Below are 22,185 nucleotides of genomic sequence, written 5' to 3' on the forward strand. Positions count from 1 at the left end.
ACATTACTGTAACAAACACCTGCACGTTCTATCAGCTTAGTTTAGCCAGCCAGATAACCATCAAACAAGAGTCTAGTCTACATTATTCTGCTGTAAACATTGAAAAGGATAGCATGGCAGAACTTTTTAAAAATGCTCTGCAGGTTTAAAACAGACCCCCATCCTTACCTATAAGGAAGATTTTAAAGGCACTGACACATCAACCTGTCAACTAGTGTGGTTTTTTCCATCTTTCTTTTCAACAGGATATTTTACAGGTGGAATGTCAAGATTAACCATCAATTTCCTCCTTCCAAATGAAATCTTCAGCTGTTATTAGACTTTGCCCAAAACTACCAACTTCATTTTAAAATACCTGACTCAATTAACTACATCTTCCCAGAACGTTTACCAGACATAAATATCAAGCAGTCTTCACGCAAATCTACTGCGTACAGCCCTTTTCCTACCTCAAAACATACCTCTCAGGTAAATACACACATTTTTGCTGTACCAAGGTAAAGTATTTTTCTACCAACCTAGCTTCATTTTAGTATCAGCCTGCAGAAATGCATGTATTGTACAGTTCATTGAGAAATTAGTGCTAGCTTTGATTGCAGTAATTGCAAAAATCACTGTAGTAGCAGACGCATTATATATACGACTATAAAAAAAGATTTTAAGTGATAATTTTCAACTGGGTAATTTTAAGCTAGTTTGTCTCATCTCAAAAACATCAAAGTGACATGTTTTCACAGTCAAATCTTAATTATTGTATTTTGCAAACCTGTTGATAAAGCCTACAGGAATTCTAATTAGCTGTGCTTCTGCATCACTGCTTCTGCTGTATGTTCCACTGTTCTCGGCATGTGCCCTCCTCTTGCAGCTTGCTCAGCCAAGGATGAGAACAACCACTGGAATCTTGGCGGCTTCGATCCAAGTTACAAAACCTGCAGAATTTATTTATTGTTTTAATTATCTATTTATTCATCCTCTCTAATTTTTTATCTCCATCTTCCTATATTCAGAGAGCAAAAGAAAATCTTAGTTCTTTAAAATCAGAAAACTTCTCTTTTGTAAATGCAATTTTAAATAATAAAAAATAGTAAAAATGAATAACAGTAATAAAGTGACAGTAATAAAGTAACAATAAAATAAAAAGAAATAAAAAGCAAAAAGGCATTTAAAGTAATTATTTTAGATATTCAGACTTAACATGAATAGGGAGAATTCTAATGAGGTGTTAAGGAATGACTTTCATCTGCTTTTTGCAATGAGTTATCTCCCAAGAAAAGAGGTTTTATTACACTGAAATGTGTATTTTTAATATCTCTATTTTTTATACTAAAGTACTCAATAGTTTAAGTTTGCTGGATGTCATACATGAAATGAACTTTCTTAATGGTTTTTTGACCTGCACTAAGAATTAGTGATGGATGCTGGCTGAGCAGAGTCAAAAATTCAACATCCCTATTTAATTGCCCATCCCCCATTTGCTTCCAGAAGCTACATAATTCACTTTCACAATGTTTTTAGTGCAAACACAAGATACCAACTATTTATTAAAATAATAACAGCAACAACAACAACAAAATCACAATGAAAGAATGGAACTGGGGTAATAAGAAACACTTATCAGTGATTTCTTCATTCTTTTTAACTTGCTAAATAGGAGAGGCAACAGAAGTACTTTCAACATAAAATCTACTTTGACACTGGTTTTGAAAGTAAGTTTAAATTTATAAGATTGTATTTATAATAAAAATAAAGAAATATTAGACTTTGGATATGGAAAACACTTCTCAACAAAGCATTGACCAGAATAATCCTTTATGTCAGAGGGACATATTCCCAAGCAGATACATTGCAGTACACTGAATAAAGGAAATGCATGGAAGCCAAAGATTTCAAGTTGAATGCAAACATTGCTCTACCACCATTCAGTGTCTTACCATGGCCCAGAGAATAACTAGGGATTGCAGCATGCTATATAAACTGGAAAAGGCTTAGAGGTTACAGAATCACCCGATGACAAATCCTTGCTGAGTTTAAACCTCCTGAGCTCAGCAGACCTAATGTGCTATCAATATTATTACTGTTAAATGAACTCTTATGCAGCCCTGTAAGTCTTGTTTTCATGGAGGTTAAATCATATGATGTAAATCACTGTATTTACACATACCAGAGGATATGGTTAACTACCAGAGGTAGTTAACAGGACTATCTTTCCAACTCATGGTAACAGAACAGCACACCAGAAAACCAGCCAGAAGTCTTCCTACTTAGCTAATAGCTTTAAGCTTATGGCACCAAATGAATCCTAAAAGCCATAAAAGATAAACTGGGTTAGGGTTGTCATTAGGTTCTTCTGGTGGTTTGTTTTTTTGGGCAGTTGGGGTTTTTACATCTGGTTGGATTTTTTTTGAAAGTAGAGTTTTATCTGCAATACCACTCCCTGAGATATTCCGCTACAAAAACAAAACGTAAAGACTATCTGTGAACCAGGAATTAATATGACAGAATTCTTCATCCAGACCTGGTTGTGGTTTTGCTAGTTTTTTTTAGTTACTTTTTGGTTGTTTTGGGTTTTTTTTCCCCAAAAAGAGGAAAAGGAGGAAAAAAAAAATTCCTCAACAAAAGTTTGATTTGGAAATTTTCTGTCAAGAAAGAGCAGCAGTTGACATGGTGATCAAAGGTCTCCTAATAACAGTTGTACAAAGCCTGACCCAATTCCTGTTGAAGCTACACGGATTTATGCTTCACCCTAGACAACATACATAACCGTACCTTAGCTCTAAGGAAGCTTTGGACATCCAAAACATGGGTGACTTGGAATTTCTGAAACAAATTGACCAGCAGGTTGGAGGACAAAGAATTACATTCACGAGACACAATATGTATACTTTGACATAGAACATGACTAAACCCATATAATACAGACTCACATTCCAAACATTTCATTGCACAACTATGCATAACAGAAGTACCTTAGAGGCAGATGACTGATCTTCTGATCATATTTTGTCTTGGAATTAGGCCCTTCGCTCTCCAGACGTGCCTTAACGTAACAGTAGTTTACTTAGCAAAGCGTTCTAAAGCCTAATGATTTAACTGACTGGAAACGCACCAAGCTGACAAAAACCAGCAACTCATTTTGAGAAACTTGCGGAGTTTTTTAGTTAGTATTTGCACTATGCACATTTAAGACATTTCTAACTACTGTGATATAGGGTATCTGAGACTGAGATCTACCCTACTCTATCCTGTAACAGCTGCTGGGCTTTAAATTCTCATATTTTCCGTAACACTAGAGGAAGAAAAGCCGTTAGAGGCAGGTAACGTGAATAGGGGAATCATGTTAGGCAAAGAGCCGAAAGACTCTGTATCAAGCAGAATACTGTTTAACCTTACAGCTTACCTTAGAATCACAACCACTACAGAGACGCTGAGTGAGTACATCACTTGCTGTCATGAGGAACAACAGCACTACTACTCCAAATTATTAATCTGCTCAAATTGCTAATTACCAAAAAGCATTAGAAAAATTACATCCTTCAAGTACATAAAAAGTGGCTTTCCACCAAACTCAGAAAAAAATACCACTATACTAAATTGTTCTTCTCTCCTGCTATGTTACTTGTACACACAGTAGCAATGATTTATAGTCCAGCTGTGTGACAGACAACTATGTCTTTATGTAAACTCTCTAGGATACCTTTTTCATAAAAGTGAAGAGTGATTTAGCTGCATGAGTTCCATTAACATTAATGGGTGTCACATGGCTAAATCCCCGTGCCCCACTCCAAAGTTTCATCTCTCTGTGTAATTAGAAATCATTTTCTCTGAACTGACTTCCTTTCCAAGTCATTGTGTGAAGAGAGAGCAGAAGAATATTGCAGTGCCAATCCACCATGACATCGGTGACACAGCTCTTGGAGAACACTCAAGAAACGATTTCCCATTATTCTAACCATTTCTCTCGTGCTTTCATAAGTTCTTAGTTTCTTCCTCCAAGGTACTTTGATGAAAATAGATTTCATGTTCTTTTTCTTTCACAAAAGGTATGAAATAATAATGATATTAAGCTTTCTTCTCTTAACAATTCAGTCACAGAAACCAGGTATTGAAGTTACGTGCTTCTATTTCTTTGGATCTGCTACATCACTTCGACCATATCCTATGCAATGAGCTAACAGCTTGTAAGCACCCCCCCTTCCTATGCGTAGGTAACTGGTTGTTTTAATCTTTCAGAGCAACTGCTGCAGTCAGTTTTTCTGCACCACGCCAGAAAGATTCTTCCACGTCTGCTTCTCTGAGTCATGTTCAACAATTCAGTTCCCCACTATTTCTACCATGACACACAACCTAATGAAATAGCCATCTTGTGCACACACTCACGTGTGTGGAAAATGGGAGAATGAAAAAAAAAAATTATCCACATAGAGAAAGTCTGTATAGGCCAAAAAACACTTTTCAGAGAAGATTCAAATAATGAACCAGAAAGAGATGGAGGACTTGGGATATGCAAGTTATGTGCACGCTCTCTAGAGAAGCAACTGTTTCCAGACAGACGAGCACCAGCAGAGGTTAGGGTACTTACTGAGAGCTTTTGCAGTTAGACATGGGGAAGAGAGCAAGTGTAAATAATGAGTAGGAAGGACAAGGTAAAAATTATACAGTTGGGGGGGGGATTATGAGTGCCTTTTGATAAGTGTTGCCCCCCCCCAAGATTTGAGCCATTGTAATCATGACTTCAATAAAAGAGAGATGGAGCAAAAGGCAGTTAAGGCGAAAGGTAAACACCACAAGCAGAATAAAAAGCAAATTGGGAAAAAAGCATACGTTAACAGACACAATATAGAAAAAAAAAACGCAGCAAACAGGTACAGCAACAGGAACATGATGAAAAAGCATTTTAAAATGTCTGAAATGCTTGTTTAGAGAAAATACTCACTAAAAGTTAGGACTTTGGGCTCACTCTACCTATTTATAACAGTGCATAATATATACTTCACCTGTTGTTGTGAGCTGTAAGTAACTGATACAAGTTTTGTATTAACTGCAATTTGAACTGGAAACTTCAAATGGAAAGTTTTCTTAACTGTTCAAGTGTCTCTTAAAAGCTTGCACGTCACTAGAAACTTTGCTCCACGTTTGCTATGGCTGTATTGCATGCCAGTACTATCCACTACTCTAAGAGGCCAATTGTTTGGTTCATGCACTCAAGTCTATTGTCATCAAGAGCCATTTCCATCCAATAACTGCTTTTTCATGCATACAAATTGAGCCATTTATTTCAGTTAGCGTCTTTATGAACACCAAGCCAAATCCCTCATTACTTTGATTGTTGCCATTTTCATGTGCAAACTGAACTGCAGTTACCTATACCTTTTTTTTCAGCTTCTTTTGGGAATAGCTCATTTCAGTGCTACACTTTGAATAAAAAAAATCTCGATCTTTCTAGTTTCTTCTCTCAATATTTATTTCTAAAGTGCATGCTAATTTTGACAATATTTTGAATGGGTGTGGAAAATACCAAGCTATTAGCACTTTTTTTAGTGACGCTAGATTCCTAGTGCCCCCTGTAAGGCTGCTGTTTTCTTTTAAAAAGCCACATTAATGAAACCACAGCCTCCCATGCGAGTTCCCTGAGCAACTATGTACACAAAGTTTTATATAGCTTTATATATAGCTTTTACTCTCCTGAAGTTATGACCGGTATCATGCAAATATACTCTAGAAACACTTAAAGGCCAGAATTCTGTGCCTGTGCAGCTTAACAACAGCCAGTACAAAAGATTCACACCATCTTTATAAACTCAAAGTCACTGTTTTTTGACAATGAGACAAATCTAAAGGACAGTTAGTTCTAAAGATACACAAATTAAAAGAACTATCAACTTAATAGCATATTAAAAATGTTTTACCATTGTAAGCCACAGCTGTGACATTACTCTGTGCTAAGAAACTCATCAGCCTGGTAAGCATCTCTGATGAAAGCTCCAAACAACTATAAACAAATTTATGCCACAGCCATGACTAAAGCAGCTGAGAAAATACTTGATTGCCTGGAACACTAAGCTACTTGGATTTCCTTTTTTGTTTGTTTTCTTTTTTATTCTTTAGCAATTATATTCATTTTTTTCTTTTTAAAAACTGCAGTACCAATGGCTGAGAGAACATCAATTTGTTCAGTCAAAACCCACCTACTGTGCATGGCGGGCGTTCTTCCATTTGGCAGATACACGCCTTACATAAAAAATAAAAGCAATGCCACTGCCTACTGAATGGCTGAAACCCGACATTCACAGTTACTTACAGAGGAGCTCAAAAGAACAACGGCTTTATTCTGTATTGGTAAAATGCAGAAACATGTTATCCACCTTGCTACCTGTTGGTATTTGATTACTACACCGTAAATTACCAAAATGGCAATGCAACACAGTTTTAATTAAAAACTATGAGGCATGTAGACACAGGTAACAGTAATCCTCGTGAAACCTTCCAACATGAATTAAAGGAGTATAAGATCCCCTATATAACTTTTTTCCAGGTAAACCAAGAAGAGAATAATTAATGTTCTGCCATTATAAAAATAATCAGCTCGATTTAAACAGGTACAGAAAGATTCACAAATCAGATTTAAGCCAGAATGAAAAGGTGACAAAATACAGGAAAGGTTCAGAAGCAAACAAACAAAAGCAGGAGGAGACTTTAGAGGTGCTGACAGCGCAAAAACAGGAGGAGACTTTAGAGGTGCTGACAGCGACTCACCTACTCTGGGCACACACGTTCAATAGAACAGAACAGTGACCCACAATGACCATCTAGTCCAATCGCCTGACCACTTCAGGGCTGACCTGTTCAGAACAATATTCATACTACTACTACTAGAAGAAGAAAAGGACAGACTACAAAGATAATATTTACATCCATGCAGATATTTATCAATACACTTATCAACTGAGAAATATTTATCTAGAAAGAAGTGGATACATCTGAAGTCGACTGCCTCATCTCACTTTTCCTGAAACTTTTTTGCCCAGTGAAGCCATACAGAAGTAACAGACAAATTCAACAGAGGTTAAAGTTTGATTCATCCCATATGCAGTATGACTGAAGAAGACACAGCAAGGTTTAATTATCACTTTGGTGCCTACTAGGCTGTCAACATCTTGATTTCCATAAGAATGGAGGTATAGATACTTTCCTTAAGGCTACTTTTATTTAATAGACAGAAAAAGCTTAAATACTGTCCAAGACACAAAACTGCCTGTGAAAACAGCATCACATCCACAGCAATCTATCATCCTTTCAAGTATTGGTGCTTTTATTTGTGAATGGATCTTGGACTTCCTTTTCCTCCTCCGTTTACTACATCTTTATTTTGACTTTTTATCTTTCCTTGCAGCCTTCCCCTCCTTTCCCTGTCAGCTTCCATTGTTTTTATTGTTAAATTGGTCTTATTCCCAAAACCTTCATCCTCTTCTCTTGCCATTTTGTACCATTTTTATTCTTAAATCCTTATTATTACTTCAGAGCTTTTTTTTAATCCTTTGCAGTTTTTATCATTCTTACATTTAATTCCTTGCATCTCTGCATCTGTCAATCTTTCAAAGATATGCACTAGAGGTAGGCTTCTCATGTCCTTATCCATCAGGTTTCTCAGGTATTCATTAAGTAGGAAACTTGCAAATAGAAAAGTTTTACTGCTCTCTAAACAGTATAATTATATTCTCGCTCAAAATTATCTTTATTAAAATTGCCTGCAAAGATCAGAATTCTAGGTGAACAAGTTACTAGTTTGCATTTGTAGAGAGGTTAGCCCTGGCTGATAGTAAAATAAAACTAGCTTGAAACAGACATAAAGTAAGCTTTTCATCCAGGGTCACTAATGTACCTAATTCCCAAACACCAAAACTTTCATCACCCTCCATCCATAGCAGGAATGCCAATCGTGACAGATTTCATTACATTTATTTGTAAACTGCAAAATCATGGGGATATTTTCAGCAGATGTTCAATGAGCATATTTTTCTTGCTAATCAGGAAATTAAAAAAAGGTTGAAGCTAGATTTACTGATGAAAGACTACAGAAGTCATGGATTACATCTGCACTAGCTGACTTACGTAGTTTGCATCTTCACATTACACGACAGTACCATTTGGGAAACCAATACATAAACACGGTTTTAGTTCAAAGCAAGTTCATGCAAGTAGTTGGGAATAAGTTTTAAAGTTAACCATCTGAGAACAGTCATCAAGCTCAAACAGACTACTCACAGCACAGCAGGCACTGCTCATTTACAGCTAGATTCCTATGAAGTGAGAGTTCACTTCCATGAGAGAGGACTCATCGTACTGTTTACAATGAGGGTCAATCCACACCTCAAACTGAGTTTCAGAACTCATGCTAACTCAAATAGCTTTAGGATTTACTTGTAGATGTCAAACTCTGTGCAAATAGCTCTTGCAAAGTAAAAGAAAAATTTTATATTAAATAAAAGGTGTCCCTTACCATATTTGTGTCCTGGAGTTTCACAGTAAATTAGAATTTCTACAACTCTGTATCGTATCACCAGCTGTAAAAATATTACCTACATTATCATACTCTCCATTCATCAGGGTTAAATAACTTGTTTTTGACAAGCAAGGAAAATAGCACTCATTTTTCATTACCGTTAGGTGAAATATGAGCAAATAGACTGTCTAAGCAGGTAAATCTCATGATTATTTCTCAACACTGTTTGCAATGAAGTCAAGTTAAAAAATACTGCAATTTTGGCACTGCAAAAGCAGAGAGAATGTGCCAATCTTAAGGAAATCTCCTTTACTGTGCACTGCTGCTGCCTGTAAAACTCAGTAGTAGTTTGTTTTAAATCTGTTGCTTCAAGATGATGTGGTATAACAGGTAAGTACGTTGAGACTGTGTATTGCATACTGCCCCTCTGGGGGTAGTAATATCACTTGTTATTCTCTGTAGACTTACAATTTGATACCTCCCTTAAAACAAATTATTTATTTTAAAAAAAAAGTAGTGGTTCTACCTGCAAGCAGGTTTTACCATTATATATTATACATTTGATCACTGTAATTAAGCACTTTGCCTTCTTCCCCTATCTTCTGTCTCACTACCCCACACCACCACCACCCACTTCAGTAAGTTTCTCAGTATTGAACTCCTCTGGGAATGAGAAAACTTGCTATTTTTAAAGTTGCCACTACCTTATTTGCTAGATATTAAATCAAACTTTAATGCAGTATATGAAAATCTTCCCTTGATTTTACTCGGGTATGACCAGAATCTAAGGTGTTTACACGATGTGAGTTGATTCAGTAATGCAAATATTTTAAATAAGCATGAAGCTGATAGAAAATTTCAGGGTGACAGTCCAAACAACAGTTGTAGGACAATGACAGTGCAATACCTCTGCCTTCTTCCAGTGTACCTGAATCCTGAAAGCAAACTACACATGTAAGTTCCCTATTCTATTCCATTCTGTGAAGTTAATTGCACGATTTCTCTGCTGAGACTGCAAATCCTGCAAAGGTTTCTAACATTCAAAATTTCAGATATTAATCTCAACTCTTGCATCCTGTTTCCGCCCTCTTTTCCCGCAGCTGTTGATGCACTCTCCAGCAGTCTCTGACCTGTTAGCGTACAGACTATTCTTATACTGGGGATTAAGGTGGGGATCCATCCCTCCCTGAACTTTCCAACACTCAGTAAAATCCTTCCAAGTCTTATTTCCTCTTACGCTAAGTACAGGTGATGCACACGCTAGCACCAGGCCTGGCAGCACAACACACCAAAAGAGGGAATATACTGCACCTGCACGGCAGACTACAGCGGGGACTTCCCTGGGTATCCCCAAGCTCACTTAGATAGGCATGGGGCCACGACCAAGAAGCTGGCACACTAGTCCTATTCATACTGGGAGCAAGGACCCAAGAGGGGGGAAGCCTGAAGAGGTGGTGGGAATAGAGATGTCCATCAAACCAAGCGGGCTTCTAGGAAAAAGGGACAACAGTAGCAGAGAACAGTATGGGAACCCACCATGACTTTAACTAATCATTCTATTAAAATAGATTTTAATACCAGTAAGACAATTCTATTCTAGCCTGACGCAGCAGCGACAGAAAATCTCTGCTTTTGCTGTAACACTACGGAATGATGGACAGAGTTTTTTTAGATATGGCTATATAATGTGGTGTTGACGAACTCAACTGTAGCAATGGCTGGCATAGCCTGGGGACACAATTATTCTCAGATCAAGATTTTTCATAACAGTCTCCTGAGTGCTCTATTTTTCAAAGAAGAAAAGGTACGTTTCCTCAGAAAATTCGATGACCGGTATCATCAAATATATCAGCCTAGATAAAGGCAGAAAAATCACAACATTTAGACATCAAAATATGCAGAAACAGAGTATTTTAGGAAAATAAACTAATCTAACTATTCCATTTAAATGGGAACTCTTCCTTCCAGTCATCATTCGGGTGATCACTGTATATATGCCTGTGTCATAATATGAACTCCCACCTCATTATAAACTTGGTCTTTCCTGTAGGCCTGCCTTCTACTGAGTCAGTCTACAATTCTTATGAATTTATTGCTATTAGAAGAACTACACAGGGCATGAAGTGAGAGTTTCGGGAGGGAAGAAGTCACTTGGTAAAAATCCCCATCAAGAAAAATTCACTCACACACAAAAAGAAGGAAGCTCGTTAGTGAGTGACCTGAAGCAAGGATGAGAAAGATATGAAAGGATAACTCTGCAATTTGATTTCTATGCTATTTTTAACAATTCAAGAAAGGGAGATACCTGCACTATCCAGCTCTTTCTTACTGGCTTGCGCAATACAGCAACTGCCCAACGTTCACATACTCAGTTGCCAATCATATGTGTGTGTGTATATATATATATTTTGAAAAGAGACTGAGATTGGAAATGGAAGGATACTCCCTTCTCTCTTTCTTGAGCAAAACCAGAATATTACAGATAGTATGCAACTGCCTGAGCTTAATTCGGTAATTTCAATTAGACTAACATGGCATTATCTTACAATCTCCTTTATTTACCCATCACACTCAGAATTTGTCATCCTATCATTAAGGAAAACTTTGAACATTCTAAATTAAGAAATCTGAGTTAAAAGAGATAATCCCGGAAAATTTAACAGCTTTCACACCTTTCCAGAATGAGGTGAAGCACTTGAAGCCAGTATTATTAGTTACAAATTAGAAAGCATGTAAGAAAGGTGCATAAGCAGAGTTAAAAGTTAATAAGATCCTTCTTTGCTAGAGAAGAGTAGACTTTGGTGAAAGAAAGTGCTGACAGAAATGTCATAGAAACTGCACTAATGACAACTGCATTACTAGCTCATTAGTCAGTATGCAGAAAAAAATGACAGCAATGAACACCAGGTTATACTACTCTCTGCCAAAAAAATAACCAGATGTAAAAGGGCTATATTTTTAGCAGAGACGCTTGCATAAAACACACTTCAATCCAACACCTAGAAACCTCTGCTTTTCCAGTCATGATTTCTAAGGCATTTATCTTAAAAAATCCCCATGCCAGAACTGAGGATCAACAGTCAGTTTCAACTGCTCAGACAACACAAGGCAGACAGTAAACTGCACAAAAGGAACAACTTCAGGAGTCCTTGGGTGGCATAAAACAATTCTCTTCTGTCCCCCTAATTTCCACGATAGGAAATAGTTCAGAAAATACAGCTAGGATTCCTTTGATTCTCAATTGCAAAACACAGGGAGAAGGAAAAAAAAAAAAAAAAAAAGAAAAATGCAATTTAGCAGAGGTGATGGCAGCTTTATGCAGCACTGATGTGCACTGACAGCTCCAAGCCAGCCTCAGGATTGATCTGCACAACAACCTCAAATACTCAAACATAGCAAGTTCTGCGATCACATCTTACCACAAACCACACCTACAAGCAAAATATTCTGCCACCCTTTAATTTGCATATTATGAGTTCTGAAACAAATGGAACTGGAAGGGAGGTAATCAACAGGAAAAGGGATCTCAGCGACAACACAGTCATTTTTTATTTTATTTTTGCACTTCTAAAGTATCCTATGAGATGTGAATGAACCACTCGAACTAATAATGGAGAATTTTCTTGTGACCCTAAGCCACAAGTCTGAAGCCAAACTACATCTGATTTTTTTTTTTTTTTAAATTGAAGAGATTTTCATTTTAGACTTAAAACCGTGGATGATTTTGCCCAGTCAAATATTTTATTCTTGTAACAGCCCTTGTTACAATTACTGCTATTTGTTGTCTCAGAAAAGACAAAAGACTAAAAACATTGGACATCAAATAATCCTACGGGGAGAGGTTCTGCTCCACCAGAGGAATGAGACAGCAGGCAGCCTTTGACACCGCTTCTGTTGTTTGTCAGTTCTGGCAAGAAAGAATCAGAGTCTTCAGTGTTGTTATTACAGCAGCCTCTAGGAAGTAAATTCAATTACTAATTTTATCAGTGAATGAACAATTTAAAATTAGTGAGTTAAAGTTTCATGAGTTATGTCCTGGATTACCAGCTATTAGTCATAAAAATTAACTGTGCAGTTATTCAGCAGACACAAATGATCAAGACAAATCCAGTAACTGACCAGCTTCATTGTCATCTCACTTCAAAGAAAATGTTTATAAAAGATGATGATAAACCAGGAGCATATTTAACAATATCCCATTTCTACTCCAGCTGCTCCTATTATTTTTGTCTTTAGGATGTGCTAATACTGCAATTTCAAGAATTTCAAAACTAACAGTATACCCTGACTAGTTACCTGTATTACTTCCTAAATGAACTAATTGATTCCAGTGTATTCAGAGATTTGCTAATTAAAATGACTGATGGTCAATACCAAAGTCATTTATAGTTCTTGTCAACATATTTATCTTGCTCCTTAACATATTTGGCACATTATGAGATATTAAAATGCATCAATGACAAACTTTGAGAAGATAATTGATTAAGCCTGTGTATTATTCACTGTATTTAGAAAGAAAGCAAAGATCCAGTACATCATTCAAGAGAACAGGGTCATCCAAGCATCTCAAGATGGAATTAACATCATAAACCAACCCGGAATCAGGAAATAGGACAGAAGCAAGCACTGAAGCAATGTGTCCAGAATAGCACAAAGCTGGTGGCACAGTTGTACCAAAAAGATTTAGGGATTTATTTAAAATATCAACACTATCTGCAGTAAGAATCATTAATAAATTACAATCAGAACTATCCTATATCTAATGATAATTCATAATGATAACTCATACCTTGGTGCTTTAGTAGTTAAACAGCATCAATCACTAGGAGCCAATGAATACAGTAAGCCTGTGCACAGACTCATGTCTTAGGTCTTTCTTGCTCCCATGTAAGCTCTTCTTCCTAATGTGGTAAATTCTAGTACAGGGGTCCCAACTGTCCACTCAACTACTACTTACAGAGTTTTCCTAAGCAGTTAATTCCAGAAGATCTACAAGAAAATACATTCACAAGCGTGATCTAAACACAAAACAAACTTTGATTTTTTTTTTTTTTTAAAAGGTACTTGGCCCAAGTGTCCCAAAACCTTAGGATGGATGTGAGAAACTTGAATGTAGGAGAATGATTAGCAAAAATGTGACCACCAAAAAGACAACAGAACGGAAGGAATTCAGCAAGATGAAGACAAAAGCTTGTTACAGCACATGCTAAAAGTCTAGACCTATGAAACTGTGCTTTATATGCACATGAAGTCTGAACCAACATTCCTGGCATCTTCAAGGAGTGTTCAGCAAGGTTCAAGAAGGTGTTTTAAGATTTGAGAAATCGTATTTTATTAATAGGAACTATTATTACTTCTTGGGAATAGTATAAAGTATTCCAAAAAACTGAATATACAAAAAAAAGTCAATGACGTTAAGTCACTATTTAATATTCAAGATGATAATTAGAAGCTGCTTTTGAGGAAGGAATTTACCTGACTGTTGTGGTTTCACTTTTTGGTTTGGGGTTTTTTTGGGTTTTGGGTTTTTTTCCCCAAATGCTTACTTGTACTAAAACATGGAATATTTCATTGGCATAAAATCAGTTCTCAGGACATCAGAGATCTCAAATCTCAAAAAGTTCAGTATGACTGAAAATAAATAGAAGAAATTACTATGTAGAATTCATACATGTATTAAAGCTAACAGACCCATACTAGAACTAGCATGACGTCTGATGAAATTAACGTGTGGAAAACTCAAAACCAACTAGTAATTTTCTTACATTAAAAGCCACTGCCACAAGCATTACCGAGTAGAAGAAAATAACAAGACTTAAAAACTGATTAAATATTTATAGCTACAAAGAACGTCCAGAATCATCACAGTGGCAATTACAAATTTAGAAGTGACATTAACCTTTCCAATTTAAGGAAATTTTAGCATTAGAGAAGACCTATATGGAACACAGAAATGTTCTACATCAGCATAGCAAGGTTCTTGGGCCTCACCATAAGAAACCAGTTTTGTGTCACTTCATTATCAATCTGAGTCAGTATGAAAATCCCCCTGATCTGAAAGGCATGTACACAAGACAACTGTATTGCTAAATGTGGTACATCAGGATGAAAAGTTTTCTACCACTGTCACGTACCACTTATCACCGATTTTATTTTATATGTCCTGAATTTTGACAGAGTTTTGTTTCCCCTCCTTTTTACTCAGGCATTTCATTAGTAAGAACTAGACTTCAAGAAGCTCACAATAATGCTCAAGGTCACCACCATTTGGGATTTTAGAACTGTGTAATTGTTCATAAACTTTTAACTAGATAAAAATCTCATGTTTATACCTCAATGATTAAAGTCTGCTAGGTGAATGACCAATACCGAATCAGAGATGAAGATTACCTATGCATGAACAGCATTTTAGCAGAAAGGCAAATTCTCTTGAGAAAAACTGAAATTCTGTTTGAGGTAGTAATGGTCCATAGCTACTATCAGTAACAATCTTGAATGTCTGACTGGCCTGTATAACACACTCATCAACTATCACTGGCAATTTATTGCTGATCCTAACATGTGTGATGATTTCACAAAGTAATAAAGCAGTTGATTCATCAACTATAACCGGAAAAAAATTACTACAGTCTTATAAGGAATGAACTGAAGTTGTAGTGCTCTCATAAATATTTGGTAGGTACACACGCACGCACTCTTCCTTAAGAAGAAAAAGAAAACTTTTTGCTTAAGAGAGTGCAATAGCAGCAGAGAGGAACGTGGAGAGGAAAAGTATGTTCTCTAGATTGTCTATTAACCTGTTGAACAGAAAGGAAAATAAATTTTAACAAAGAATCTGGGAAAAGGGGATGAAAAGACACAAGAAAGGACGCAGAAACAACAACTTATAACAAAATCAATTCTCTGCATCTACCAGTAGATAATTGTGATGTTCTGAAAACTCATGGGAGCTCACCTGCCATGAATTTACCATTTGTAGAATGATTCTATCTGCATCTACCTGGAAGAAAAGCACCCAGACTTAGTTTGCATTGTTAAAACACAGAGCTCCTAGAACAGAAGTTCAGTGTTACACACAGAGAGAGTATTACCTGTTTCGACAGAATGCTACAATAGCCCATTTCTCATTTAAATTGTTAAGTCCGTGACATACTACTAGGTGTTGGGTTGTGGGGGTTTTGTTTTTTTTTCCTAAGGAACCCTGTGGGAATAGCATACTAGCTTATGTTTTTCAGTAAACTCTTTCCTCTGAAAGGTATGTCTAAACCAGTAGCTTTTTCAAGCAAATGTTTTCATTTTTTCCTCTTTTGTCATTCTAGATTTTCACTATCTAAATAAAATTTTAAAAAAATTAAACTAGGTTTGTATTACGAATTAAATACCAAACACTTCCTTCAATACATGAAAGTTTCTCCAAATACTGGCCCAGTCCAGGGAGATCCATACAAATACATATGGATCATCTGCAAGAATTTAATACTTGTTACTTCACAGGAGACAATTCAATATAATAAGGATTTTAGTCTGATTGCTAATATGGGACTCCTTCACATTCGTGTCTTCTTTATATTTATGTCTTCAAACACATTAAAAAACCCAGCTCATAATGAATGAAAATAAATTGCTGAAGAAACACAGTAAAGTGTTAATAGTTGAATAAGTGCATTTTGTGTGTGTAAAGGAAAAATTATCTTGTACTCCCCTCCTTTTGGGGTGAGGGTTGCTCCTCTCCTAGACAGTCCCACTCTCTAGAAATTGCATGGGTCAGTCAGTTTGCGGTTCTCAGAATCACTGCATACCACACTGCCATCTTCAGCAATGTACGTGGAAATAAAAAGAAGGAAGACTCATTCTGTATGTTCTAATGAGAGCTGTCAAGTCTTGCTGGGGGAAATTCTGTGCATTTGTGGTCTAAGTATCTGCTTTCAAGTAGCATCAGAGCAGAACCTGAAACTAATTGTACTGATCAAGCCCAAGATATCTCCAAAGACAAAAAGGAACATTCTCTCTTAATAGTGAAAGGCAAGAGCAGCCTCTGCTTACAGCAAACCTTTTGTTTTAAAGAAACATTTCAAAGAATACAAATTTACTAATTGCAACATAGACTAAGTCATTTGCAAAGGTCTGAGTTCTGTGCAACAGTCAGCCACAGGCTTGTTCTAGATCCAATACCAAGGGAGCAAATGTGATAGAAGAATACAAACCACGTCCCATCATATAATCTTGACTGGAAAACAGGCAAGGAAGTGTCATCCACACAGGTACTGCATAATGGAAAAATGTACACTAAAATGTATTTTCAGTGTCTTTAAATGTTTCCAGGCATTACCTTCAACTCAGAGAGTTTACTACTTTTGCCTCAATTCATTAAATAAATGCTACATTGTACATAACCAGATCATATTTACAACTCATAAATAACATGCTATGCTCCTATTTTACTTCTACTCTTCCATTCGTTTTTGTGTTTTCCTACACAGCACTGACAGGAAAAAACTTCTGTATTTTGTTAATATACAACAGTTCGGTTGTTTCCCACTATGCTTCAGAAAAACACTACACAGTACTTTCAATTACACAGTCTATAAAACCTCCTGCTTGCTTCAAATGTATAAATCTGGCCTTGGGAGCTCCAAAAACTAACAATAAATGACACAATTGGAAGCAGTTTAGCAATCCTCTGAGGGGAGTATATCAGCACATAAGGAAAAGAGTTAAGTTCCTTAGATTAGGCTGTCATTATCTGCAAAGTACATATCCATAATGGAGACTAGAAAATAAGCACTGTTCCATGGTTGGGTCACACCCCCCAACCCCAACGTCATCTGGAAAGAATTTAGTGAATCATCAAGGATGAAAAATCCGAATAGCTAAAAACAAGACAAACATTTTCATACCTACTGTTTTGTGTTGTCATGGTACTTTCTTTCTTTTAAACTACACACCAAATGACATCTCATTGCACTCACAGATTGGTCCCAGGGTACCCAAGATGTTACTACCTTGTCAAGTTAACCCTGAGGAACTTCCTGGTATTTTACTAAGATATATTAATAGTCTAAACATTCAACAGTATTACAATTTTTTCTTTAAAACAAATGAAGTACTAGCAGAGTGAAATAAGAAACTCAAAAAGATTCAGAGGAAAAGACCTACGGTACCCTGTGTATGACACTTCCCAGTTCTGCCACATAACATGAGTTCCCTTACTGTGCAACATAAAGGCAAGAAACATCCAATACTAGCATCCATGCACTGCGTACCAAAGGCCCTCTCTAAATTTGGAGGGAAGGACAGAATTTATCAGAGTATCCAAGCACTATAAGGTGCTGGAAATGATATCTATCAGAAAACCCCAGAAATAGCATCGGGCCATCAGGGTACTTTGAGCAATTTGGTATGCGTTGAAGTTATGACTGATGGTTCACAGGCTGCGTGTGGTTATCTGATACACATGAAAGTGGGGGGTTTTCTCAAAGTTGTCTTCTCCAACACATCAATGCAGCTCAGTTTTAATTTCAGTTATTTTTCTAAACTTCCTGTCAAGTCACATTATTGCTCACATTGCAAGATGTGCATGTCTCACCTCTTACAGATCTACGCAGAGTGGAATAAATTACAGACCATGATTACTATAATAATGCCTTATTTTTCCTAGACATATTTTAGTCTGTTATAACACACTACAATGGATTCCAAGAGAATTCTGTGACTCAGTTTAAAAGGCTTTTTTGTTGAAACAAAAGAAGACTGAACGGATTTTTTTTTTTTTTAAAGTAATCTCAGCCTGCAAACAGCTTCTCAAGTACATTAAATTAGGAAAAAACTTCCTCGTAACAAAACTTAACTGGTTATTAACCTTTGCAAGCACATGATGTTGTAAATTTTGTGTTGGAATCACACACTACAAAAAAAAATTCCTATAAAAAATAAATTAAAGTTAACTCGGACTGGAAAGGACCTCGGGAGATCTGTAGTACAACCGCCTTGCCCAAAAAAGGCTCCGAATTCAGACTGGTTTGCTCAGGAGTTTGCCCTGTTGTTTACTGAAATCCTCCAAAGATATAAAGTCCACAACCTCCCTAGGCAACCTATGCCAATGGTTAACCATCCTCAGAATGCATACTTTTCAATGCAGAAGACTAATTATCAGTCTGCACATGCACTTTTAATTGCTCACAAAGAATAATGACCACATCATATCTCACGAAATGTCACTGAGAAGCACAAAGGAGCTCTGAGGTAGTCTCTTCAGGACTGTCTTGACAGTTGGCGGGTTTTTTTTCATAATCTTATGCCAAAATACTGGTTATAGTTGAATATAGTTGGGTTAGGTGAAAGCACCAAGTAATGATTTAATGAAAAAAGGTCACATGTATTTCATAACAACTTTTTAGCACTCTGACACTTGTTATTATATACTTTCCCATCATAACATTATAGTTGTCACAGCTTAGTTTTCTATTGTTCTGATTAACGTAAATAAAAGGAAACAATGCTGCTCTGTATCTCAAAATCTATCTTTCTGAGCAAAGCAGACTTTAATAATTCACAGTTTGAAAAATTACAATTTCATTTCCACAAACAAAAACTACTTGATAGAGCCTGGATTGAATTTTATACTTCCGGGAAAATCAGCAAACAATCTTTTCTGTAACAGACTGAAATAGGAACAACATTGTGCAGACATTGCAACAACATGCCAATTATCATGGTGTAGTCTCTGGTGAAATATATTTCCAATTTTCAAAGTTGAAAGACCTTCAATAATGGTAATTAAAGATGCTCTAATGCTTAAAACCCTAAATACACCAGGGATGGAAAAAGAGATTAAACAATTTCCAGTGGCTTAGCATACAGCTGATATTGCAAAAACGTACTGGGACACTAATGGAGAACACCACATTGCCTCATTTACAGGCACTCTCTGGAACATCTGACTGCCAAACCACGGCTGGGACTTGTTTTCATAGTTCACTGGTTGGAACACGTCAAAATCATACCAGGGACCTTCCTAACAGTCTGCCAGCACAGAGAGTTGGGTCCCAGCACCCAGGACATCTCCTAGGTACGTTTGAATTGAGAATATATTCAGCCCTTATTTGCACTTTAACCGTTTTGTCCTCAGTTGTCTCTGTGTTATTGAAAACGTGCATTCTAAATCCTTTTCCGTGTCTAAATTAAATAAATGAACTGATAGATATTAAATAATATCCGCAATGGCACAACTAAATTTGATTTAAATCAGTAAAAAAGTCAGTAGGGCAGATCACCAATCACCATTAGTTCAAGTCTTCTCTTTCAATAGAATAAGCAACCTCTAAATTGAGAAAAATTACAGTGGAAGTAAAATGTTGTAATCAAGTTCATGTTGTAATCTTCTTCAATGCACTAATATTTCAATGGATTCAAAGGCAGAACACACTAAGGCATGTTTAACTTCTCTTCCATATTAATTTTCTTTCACAACAGGCAGTTGAAAAGCCACACAAAAAGAGCAAACTACCTACATTTTATCTGCTGAGCAGTCACTCAGAAGTAAGAAAAAAAAAATTAATCTATTCACTTGCAATTTGTATTTCTACTGTATTACTGCCCAAAGCCTGGCCCTAGTTTAATATTTATCTTTTCTTCACAAAGCAGACTACAACCTGATTTTTATCCTTATCTTGATTTTTATCAAGACTTTTTACATAGAACGACAAAAGTATCTAGTACTTGGAGCTGACATCCAACACTACATAGATCAAATATAGAATACCTTCAAAGTAAGTTAACATTGTATGAAACAAAGTTGGAGGAGTTCTATTAGTAGCTTTGCTTATGCTCAGCTGTAAATTTATCTCTACCTCCCCCTCCTCTTCAACCTCACAACCTCAACCCCCAGAATCATTTTTTCCACTTATTCCCCATTCTTACTGATTACCCCTGCCTCTCCAAATCAGGACTTACTCCGTATTGCCTTCCCCATCTTACCAACCCACGTTTCCCACCTCCATACACACGCACAGTTCCTAATCTGTAAATGCACATCTTCATGAACTCTGTCGAGCACACCAAAAAGCGAGGGACTGCTATTATACACAACATGAAGGAAGTTTTTAATTGGCATAGCCACTGATGTCCAATTATGTTTCATCTTACATCATATACTTTTAGATAGGCAGAGTCCTCACTTGCCACTGCTGCCAAAAACAATGAGTAACTGTAAATACAGTAATGCTGTAGCATAATTCCTCATATCTAATCCATTGGGTTGCCACTTATATGGAGTATATTATGAACAACCAGATCATGTTTTCTTTTATCCGTCTATCCAAATCATGTGGGTACAGTCAAGAAATGCCTCTTTGGCATACATGTAAGGAAAAGAACTACTTGATCTAAGCTAGATAATTTTAAAGGTTTACTGATACAAGCAGGTTGTATAGCATATGCTGTGGAATCCTCACCCGCACTGCCAAAGGTATCCAGTGGTAAGCCAAAATACCATTTCTGAATGCGCAAGTTGTGTAGAAGTGCTTGAAAGACAGACAGCTACTCCTTACAGAAAAATTAAGTTAACTTTAAAACCTACAACATAACAGGAGAAAATTCATGGAAGAAATTAAATTAAAAATTAACAGAAAATTGTTATACTTATATACATTGTTATATATATATTAACAAGGTAACAATCATTACCAGTCATCCAAGATGCATGGGAACATCATTTCCACATGCAAAACAAGGAATGAAAAGGGGTATGAAGACAAGCTCACTACACTGAGGAGGAATAAAAAGCCAAACACCCTGAAGAGGCTCACTTTTTCTAATTTCATTGAGTTAGATGTTTTCACACTAGCCCAAAATCTGCCACTATGGCAGTTAACATGAGTTAGGCCTAGTTAGAATAGCTGCTACCTAAAGACTGTTAAAGTTAACAAACTTGTTTTAGAAGATGAAATATGACCCACCTCTTGTCCCAAACAACAGAATGAACTTTGAATGTTTTTTCTGTGCTCAAAGAAATAAAGCCAAGTGACACAAACCTATTGATCATCAAGAAATGCAAGTGCATCCAGAAGTGTCCTGAGAGAGCAGACTAGACTCCATCGTGTCTCCTACAGAACAGGGAAGTCATGTAATTTGTAAAATTGCATATATCTGATTAAAGTGTTCTGGTATCTGAACGCATTTCAGTTTCCATATTGCTATTTGATCTTATGGGAGGTGTAATTTGATAAAATCTAAGATGTATGTGGTGGGTTGACCTTGGCTGGATGCCAGCTTCCCACTAAGCTGCTCTATCACTCCCCTCCTCAGCATGACAGGGAAGGAGAAAAGAAGATGGAAAAAATTCATGGGTCAAGATAAAGGCAGTTTAATAAAGCAAAAGCAAAGGCCACACATGGAAGCAAAGGAAAACAAAAGATTTATTCTCTACTTCCCATCAGCAGATGATTTGGTTGCTCCGAAGACAAACATTGTAATAACGAATGCCCGCCTGCCCTCCTCCTTTCTCTTAGCTTTTATTGCTGAGCAGATGTCATATGGTATGCAATATCCCTTTGATCAGTTTGGGTCAGATGTCCTGACTACATCCCCTCCCAGGATCTTGCCCACTCCCAGCCTACCGGTGCGGGGGGGGGGGGGGGGGGGGGGGGAGAGACAGCCTTGATGCTGTGCAAGCACTGCTCAGCAGT

Source organism: Aptenodytes forsteri, unplaced genomic scaffold, assembly GCF_000699145.1.
Source record: "Aptenodytes forsteri isolate BGI_AS27 unplaced genomic scaffold, ASM69914v1 Scaffold371, whole genome shotgun sequence".
In the NCBI taxonomy this organism is placed as follows: domain Eukaryota; kingdom Metazoa; phylum Chordata; class Aves; order Sphenisciformes; family Spheniscidae; genus Aptenodytes; species Aptenodytes forsteri.